We start from the raw sequence: 8,661 nt of genomic DNA on the forward strand, positions 1-8,661 counted from the left end.
ATTGTTGCGCGGGACTATTGAGCAACCGAAAGGTTGTCAACGACGTGCCCGGTGAACACTGACGTGATTAAATTACGTGTCACTAACGAACATTTGACACATCGCACAAATTGACCTAATACCGATAGCAAAATTTTAGAATTTCTTGATTTAATAAATTTGATGAAGCAGACATTTCTTTGCAGGATTTGTTTCTCTACTTTTTCCTTGATTGGACGTGTAACAACGTGTAATAATTACGGTACTTTTTTTTTGCCACAATTATCAAATGCCCCTATAAATTGCCGCCTTCTTCTTTCTTCGACATCCTTCATCGATGGTTTGAACTATCCGGGCTTCCGGGAAGAAAAATCAAGATTCAAGAACAGTCGACACACTCCACCAAGTGTCGCCGTTATCAGTTTCTTTTTTCAACTCTTGTCGTTTTCCTCCTTTTTTTTATTGACCCTGCTACCCAGTCTTTACCTGCTATTAATAGCTATCTTATCCTCTTCGCTTAATCGCTCCGATGTTCTTTAATTCCCAAACAGCTATCGATGCACAGATGGCAATCGTGCGTTTTATTCGATGAAACGGACATTTTTACAATTTTACTGGTGTTTATTCATTTCCTTTCGTTACTCCCAATAAAGAAATTATTCGGTTTGAGCTTTAAGCCTTTAAATTAAGGTATCCGGGAAGAAATATCGAGAACAGTCGACACACTCCACCAGGTGACGCCGTTACCAGTTTGTTCTTCTTTCAATCCTTGGCGTTTTCCTCCCTGTGTATCATCAACTAATCAATGTAAGCTCAGCCACAATTCTCCAATCCAAACCTTGGATTTGGAGAAGGCTTGACTGATAGTTTTAGTTTGCAAAATTTGCTTTTTTTCTTTCTTTTTTTTTCAAAGCGCCATAAGGCACGTATACACATAATAAAATAAAAGACATATAGAATAAAACCACCACACTTGTTGTCTAATTCATTGCCGTTATATTGTGATGTCAACTGTTTCAGCAGCGATAACAGATATAACAGTTGAGAACGGAATCTGAGAACGGAATCCTAGCTGATAGTTCCAAGTCGGAATTCAAATGGTATTATAAGAGATCTAACGATGAAATGAAAAAGAATTTGGCCAACATGGTTAAAATCTCTTAAACGTACAAAGCAATTTCTATTTCTTTTTAACATCAAAGAGGGGTAACTATAGACTATAGTCGCTATAGAAAAAATTTACAGAAGCTGTAATTGATGAGATGCTAATTACAAAAATTACAAAAATGATGCGCGTTATTAAGTGTCAAGTAACGGCTGCAAAGATACCGGGTTAATGATTTTCAAATGGATAAAGATAAAAATTGTCTCCACAAAGCAAATTAAATTTTTGTTAACACTTATCAAATTGAATTAAAAAAAGAGTGCATTATACTTATTTGGGGGACATTTCTCGCTCTAAAGACAACACTCTTATTCAGTTAAATGTGAAGCAAACTAAGTTGGGTTTCTTTTTAGGAAAAAGACAGGTTATTCATGTGTTAGTATGGCACGGTATTTGGCTCACATGTATTTATCGAAAATATCGAAAATATTTTTAAAAATATCAGTATTTTCAAAAATCAGACCATCAAGGAAATCAAAAATATTTTGAAAATCTTTTCAGATGTGGAGTGAAATACAAATTCAAAAGTTAAAAAACAAATCAAAATTTCAAAGTCAAAAGTTAAAAATGAAATCAAAAATCAAATTCACTTTAAAATTCATATTCAGGTTTGGTTTGGTATGGGATGTCTTGTCTCGACATCTAGTGGAAGGAAGGCGAGTTGCTAACCGGCAGTTTTGGCAGACGGTCATTCTGCGGGAAAGGCAACACTATAAATAAATATATATAAACAATAAAAAATACATATAAATATAATGCTCTCATTAACTTGTGCACTTATTATACAAACGAAAATTTCATTAACATTGCTCGACTTCTCATTGAAAATGGGATCGATGTCAATTTCAAAGACAAATACGGAGGTAATGCTCTCACTGATTTGTGCATATACTATAAAAACGAAAATTTAATTGACATTACTCGATTTTTCATTGAAAACGGGATCGATATCAATTGCAAAAACAAATACGGATGGAATGCTCTCATCACTTCATTGTGCGGAAATTATGAAAACGAAAATTTAATTGACATTACTCGACTTTTGATTGATAATGGGATCGATATCAATTACAAAAGCGGATATTATGCTCTGACTGAATTGTGTGCAAATTATAAAAACGAAAATCTAATTGACATTATTCGACTTTTCCTTGATAATGGGATCGATGTCAATCGCAAAGACAAATACGGAGATAATGCTCTCATTAAATTGTGCAGAAATTATAAAAACGAGAATTTCATTGACATTATTCGACTTTTCATTGAAAATGGGATCGATATCAATTGCGAAAACGAAAAAGGACAAAATGCTCTCACGTTATTGTGCGAAAAGTACAAAAATGGAAATTGTATTGACGTTATAACATTTTTTATCAAAAGTGGATTCAAAGTGACTAAAGAAACGCGTGACTACTTCCAGACAAAATATCTCGAAAAGAATCGCGATGAAATCTTGCAATTACTTGTTTAACATTCAGATGAATCAGCAATCTATAACGAATTGTGTCTGAATAACGTTGGGTACTGTCTTTTTAATTTTTTGACAATTTGTAATATACCAACATGCCATTTATTATTCATTTTGTCGCCTTAACTTTATAAATGTTCCCCCTTAGAATGTGGCAAACAAAAGATTTAATCAATGAAAATCGGTATATATTATTAACCACTTATTAAGCACCTTTATTTTACCTCATTATTAATCAAAAAGGAGCCCACCTAAAACAAGAAGTTTGCGATAATTTTGATCTATTGGGGAATCTATTAAAGCCAAGTCATTGAAGCCTGCAAGGCAAGTAAGAATCGTGAAAAGTCGAATCTAACGGACAGGATTACTAACAGTAACAGGATGAATTAAATGGAGGAAACGATAAAGAGCAAAGTGGAAACCAAAATAAAAAAGGACGACGTTTTCCAGCAGGAAATTGAACAAGCGGAAAGAAATCTAAGCGAAAAAATCAAATACTTGGACGAAATCAGCGAATCTAAATAGTTGTTTGCTAAATTGCTATTAGCGAATATAATAGAATGTTTGGCTGGCATTTCTCAGCATATTTCGGCACAAAGAATGTGTTGGGTATGCCCGGCAAATGTTAAAAGAGGCCGAAAAGAGATTGAAGGAAACCAAAGAAGAAGCAGAGAAAAGCGACAAAAGGTCCAACGAAAGACATTCAACGTAAACAAGATGATATTCATGTTCTCGGGTTGTTGCGTGACAAGTGTTAAGAGCATGAATCGTTAGACCACGCTACTGATGTAACACTTCAAGGGCTCGCTGGCTATTCAGCCAAAGTCGAAAATGTAGAGAGTAGGCTAATGCCATTCCAATTGAAGAACTGGAAAAGTCCCTTTAACTGACGTTGGAATCCTGTGCCAAGACGCATCACTTCGCTAAAATGTACCTCCAATCAAGAAACATCTGCGTGAAGATGAAGCGTCTGTTGACATTAAGGAACTGTTTAAGGCCAACGAAGGCGATACGGTAAATGGAGGGAAAACGTGAGCGCATCCCAAATGGAAACGATTGGTATCAGACATTCGAGTCCAGCGTCGCCTATTTGGCCAACCATCCAGACGCAAATCATCTCAACACAAACTGGAACCGAAACAATTAGATTTAGTTACGGTTTATGTCTTCGTGCGTCCAATCCTATTTTTATAATTCTATACTTTTTCATTTAAAATAAAATAAACGAAAATGAAATCATTTTTGCTTCAACAAGAATTCAAATGAATTAATATGATCTGCATCGATTTAGCGTTTTTTTTTTAGCGGGGAGAGGGAGGGGACGTGGACTATTCTGCAAAATAGTGCAGCGAGTTGCTTTAAGCGATTCGTCGAATGCAGTACGGAAGTTGTCAACAAACGTCAGTGAAAATAGTTGACAGGAATAGTGGTGAAGATAAGTATACAGTAGTATTCAAGTAGTCAAGCTTTAACAACGTAATCGAAAGGTTTTCGATCCTGAAGAGAAGTTGTGCGCCCAACTCAAAACTTGGAAGGAAAACAGGAACTCGAATTCCTGACAAGATCTTGTCAAACGCAAACGAGAATTAATTTTGCTTAATTTCCTTTTCTTTTTCGATCTCGCATTACGTTTCCCATCTTTATGATTTTAAACAAGGAAACTTAAGCAAAGTTTTTCTCTAACCGTGCTTGTGATTAATAATTAAAATAATTAACTAACTCAGATCAGTTAGGTAACCGACAACGTGCGTGCCATCTATCGAATTACGAGCAAGTGCCAGTGTGGCGGCAAATCCTGCTTGGTTAGAAAAAAGTCGTTTAGTTTAACTATTTTTGAATTCGAATTTTTTTTAAATACCACAGACAAAATTGTGAGTACAAAACCGAGCCTGATCTGTAGTCGTTCTGTATATGGGTTATTGAATAAACCCTAACCCTGACTGAGGCAACAAAAACGGCAAGAGGAAACAGTTCCAGTCTCGAAGCTCATCAGGAATAATCGTACTCCGATGAACTATGTTACGATTTACAATCAACGCCATCCAAAAAGTCAGAAAGGAAGAATAGAGAGACATTTTGTTCTACCTTTAAGCCTGGTAAATACGGCCAGGCATCCATCCATAGAAGTTCTTCATCCATCCGCTGAAAAGTTTAATATCCACCAGGCGGGATAGCTAAAGGAGGACCTTGTGAATACCCCACAGCACTCACATGGAAAAGGGAGAAAAGGGGAAGAACTCGAACAACATCATCGATAGTTTTTCCATTCTAACAGGATGCAGTTTGTCTAAATGAAAAATGGGTTAAGAAAATATTGACAGAAACAAACATTAAGGAAAAGTTGATTGAAAATGAGACCGTGCCCTTAATGTTTACAAACATGAGAATTCCATCAGGTTTCTGTATAATGGACAGCATTTATGTGAGTCATACATAATCCTTATATCTATCAGGTCATCACATGCAGGTTTTTAAAAAGTAACGACAATTATTACCAAGTGATGATACTGAGATTGATGCTGATGTTGGGTACAGCCCAAACAAAACTTGGATATCTTGTTATTGTTATCACAGACCAAGAATGTCACTGTGTTGTCTGTTGTCTGAGTTGTTACAATGGCTGACTCTGACCTAAAATCTGCACAAAATAAAATGTTAGTACATGAGTACATGGTGAAAACAAACTGCCATGCATCAACATTCAACAGAGGGGCTTACGTGATAAATGTTAGGAAATACATTTCAGAAACTTTTTAGATCAGGTTTAACTCTTCTGTTTCAGCTCCTATAGTGTTATTTACCTGCTTTAAACAGCATGTGGCGTGCACTAAGCGATTCTAAAAACAGACACGACCAAATTTGACACGACGACCACATTTTTTAAATTTTATATGTTGTGCAATTGTTGATGCAGCTTCGTGTCATTCGTGTCTGAAAACCACAGCAGACTACACTTTAAGCAATACTTAAGATATCGATTGAAACCATTTAAAAAATCGATCACCCTTATTCAAACGTTTTGACGGTTTTGACGAGTATATTTGACACTGAAACGCTCCAACTCATTGATGAGTTGAGAGTAATTATTATTAATTATTATAATTATTAACATGACGAGTTTGATGAAATTCTTAACTCATTATACATAATACATCACTCAGTTTCCCAAACTCATGACGTAGTTTCTCAAACTGCCAATCAAGGCAGAGTAAAGTTTGGTGGGCGGCAAAACACTGACAAGCACGTAGGCGGGGCATCTCGGTAACGGCGACTGGCGAGATTAGGTCCAGATGTAAACAAACAGGAAATTTGTGTTTTTGTTCCTCGTTGAAATAGAGTCGTTTCATTTTGAACTAATCCGAGTTTTTGCCCAAGTTTTGTTCTACTTTATACGGTAAACAAGTTTGTACCAATGAGTATTATTATTATTAGCTAATTTAGTAAGTAATTAATAAATCACATGGTCTGTGTTACCTATCATGGTTATGCTGTGACATCATTCAAGCCAGCTAATTTCTTTGCTGCGTTGGTTTTTTAGCCAGAGCCTGACCTCTGAAGAGAATTCTTATTAGGCTATATGAAATTAGTGCTGATGCATGGTTGTTTTAGACCAATTGGTTTTATTAGTGGAATTTTAGTTGTTTTGACTTGTTCTTACCATTATAATCTTCCCATTTCTAGGGCGTAACTGATCAACCAACTTTACGTGCTGTAAGCAAAGAAGTGTATGAAAAGAGGGCATACCCTGTTGCAGGCTCTTGAGTCTTCACACCTCTTGTCGTTAGGTTCACTGTGCCATCAATCTGATTGCCAGCCGACCACTTGGCTTGAATATAATTCTTCTTTTTGCTTGGGATCTGTTCTTATCTTTGGTAGTTTACTTTGTTTCTTATTACTTTTGTTTTAAATTTAATCTCATTTTTTCTGGTTTAGACTGAAGATGGCTGACGCTTTAGATGACACTTCAGTAGACGTGACGCCGACACGCAATCTGCGCTCAAGGACAGCGCCGATAATTAAACATTTTAATTTTGTTGGTTGTAAAAATTAAACCTAGTTCCACCACTGAAGGTTTCTACACAGCTAAAGAACTCCGTTCCGAAGGTGGGAAAAGGAATCGGAAAGGGAGAGCGAGGTTGGAGCACAGAAGAAAAAGATCAGCTGATCTCCATTTTGGATAACGATAATTGGCGGCCAAATTTCCGAGCCAAAGTCTTGACAGTCTTCGACACCTCCTGACCCACTACGAAGAAAAAAGGGAGGCATCAAAAGGGGAAGAGACGTTGAACACCATCATAGAAAAAATGCGCGGGATGGAAGTCGACCTGTCTGAAGACTTACCACTATATTATCAACTTCAATCGTCATTGGGAACCCACCCAAAACCATCTCAAGTCGAAGGGATCGATTATCCAGCCATTTACGCCCACGTAGCATCTTGTATGCGAGGGGGAATACCGATAAAACTTAATCCCGCGACAAGGGCCAAATTGTCTCAGCTCATTCCTTTACTTAAGCAACGTATGCAGTCTGAATCTGAAGTTCCCATGCCGGAATTCAAAGAGAAAGCGGGATCTGCTCTCGAAAAGAAAAAAGAGTTGAAGGAACGGCGATCCGACCAATGGACTGCTGACGAATCGAAAGCTGAAGAGATACTTTTGTCGGGAGACTTGAGCAAGATTGAAGAATTTTTTTGTCACATGCGTCATTGAACCCCTTTTAGTGGCTAAGTTTGAGCTCAATATTTTTCGAAAAATTAAAATTTGAAAGTTAGGTGTTTTGCGGGGTGTTTTGCTTGAAAGATGAGTGATGTTTAACTATTTCGGCTTCCGGGTTTAATACATTCAACTTGCTTATGAATTGGCATGATTCAGTATTTTGTGGCGGTATTTTTTTAGTGAATGATTGATAAAATCAAGGTTGGATCATACAAAAAAATAAGATAAATAGAGAAACTAAACACTGAAAAAGATTTGAGTTGACGACTAAAATTGGTCAGGTGAGAAAAGAAGATGAGATGAAGCCACACACAAAATGTTAAGCCATTAAACTGAATTACAATTATAGCTGACTGATTAATAAATAAATCATTTTGGTGATTTATCTCACGTGGAGCGTGTGCCAACTCCCTACTCAAGGGACTTTCTTTGGGGCATTTTCACAAAATAAAAAAATAGCAAAAAAAAATATTAAATACTGGGCACAAACCTGTGACAGGCGTGAGAAAAAAAAGTAAGCCAATAATATTTTCTTTGTGAATGTGTGTAAATCTTGGGGCAAATCTCAAAATCAAGTCTCAGAAAGACATAGCGGTATCTTTATCTTTCTGACGAACCATGATGACCAAAAACTTGTTGGATTATACAACAGGAACAGGCTAATAAAAAAATAAGCGAAAAACTAAAGCGAAATGGTGAAGTAATTCCGAGTATTTCAAACTGGACCAACAGGCCAAAAGGCGATAGAAACAACAGCAGCAAAACCGAGTCAAATGACTGATGACCACGGCAATTGATACCCAATATGGAAAGCATCGTGCTAAAACTCTAAACTGCTAATATATTTCAGCATTTTCAATAATTCTAAAATACAGCTACTCGGTTTCTCCTACTAACGAGGCAACGACCAAGAGTTTTTTTTTCAAAATCGGGAATTGATAAAAAATTACGGTTAGAGAATAAGGGATCAAGCATAAAATAAGGAGAGCTTCAAAACATTTTGACAGCAGTACATCCAAATCATTTAAAACTCGTAACACAGTAAAGATCAAGGTTTATAGCAAACTGCTTCTGCAAAACGCTAAATCTTTTAAAAAAAACCTTCGTGCATAACGACCGAATCTTTCCGGAACCGTCATTTACTTTCTATTTGCTATTCTCAAGTAAAACGGACGTTAAGACTACTTTAATTTAGAGTTCAATTCACGTTCATAATTTTAATTAAAAAAATAGCTTAATAGTCTGTCAGCCAGTTCATCCGAGATGGAATTTGAATACAGTAAAAACCCCCGTAGAAACTAATTAAGAAGAGGAGCATTTGGAATTGTCTT

General features: G+C 36.4%; 1 long non-coding RNA gene across 1 annotated transcript; it reads left to right on the forward strand.

Annotated features, from left to right (window-relative positions):
- The first annotated feature begins 5,653 nt into the window (after window positions 1-5,653).
- Window positions 5,654-6,785, forward strand: LOC124190268. Its single transcript, XR_006872936.1, has 3 exons — window positions 5,654-6,006; window positions 6,294-6,484; window positions 6,546-6,785. It is a non-coding gene; the product is annotated as an uncharacterized LOC124190268 (long non-coding RNA).
- The last annotated feature ends 1,876 nt before the right edge of the window (window positions 6,786-8,661 follow it).

Source organism: Daphnia pulex, chromosome 3 (genome assembly GCF_021134715.1).
Source record: "Daphnia pulex isolate KAP4 chromosome 3, ASM2113471v1".
In the NCBI taxonomy this organism is placed as follows: Eukaryota; Metazoa; Arthropoda; class Branchiopoda; order Diplostraca; family Daphniidae; genus Daphnia; species Daphnia pulex.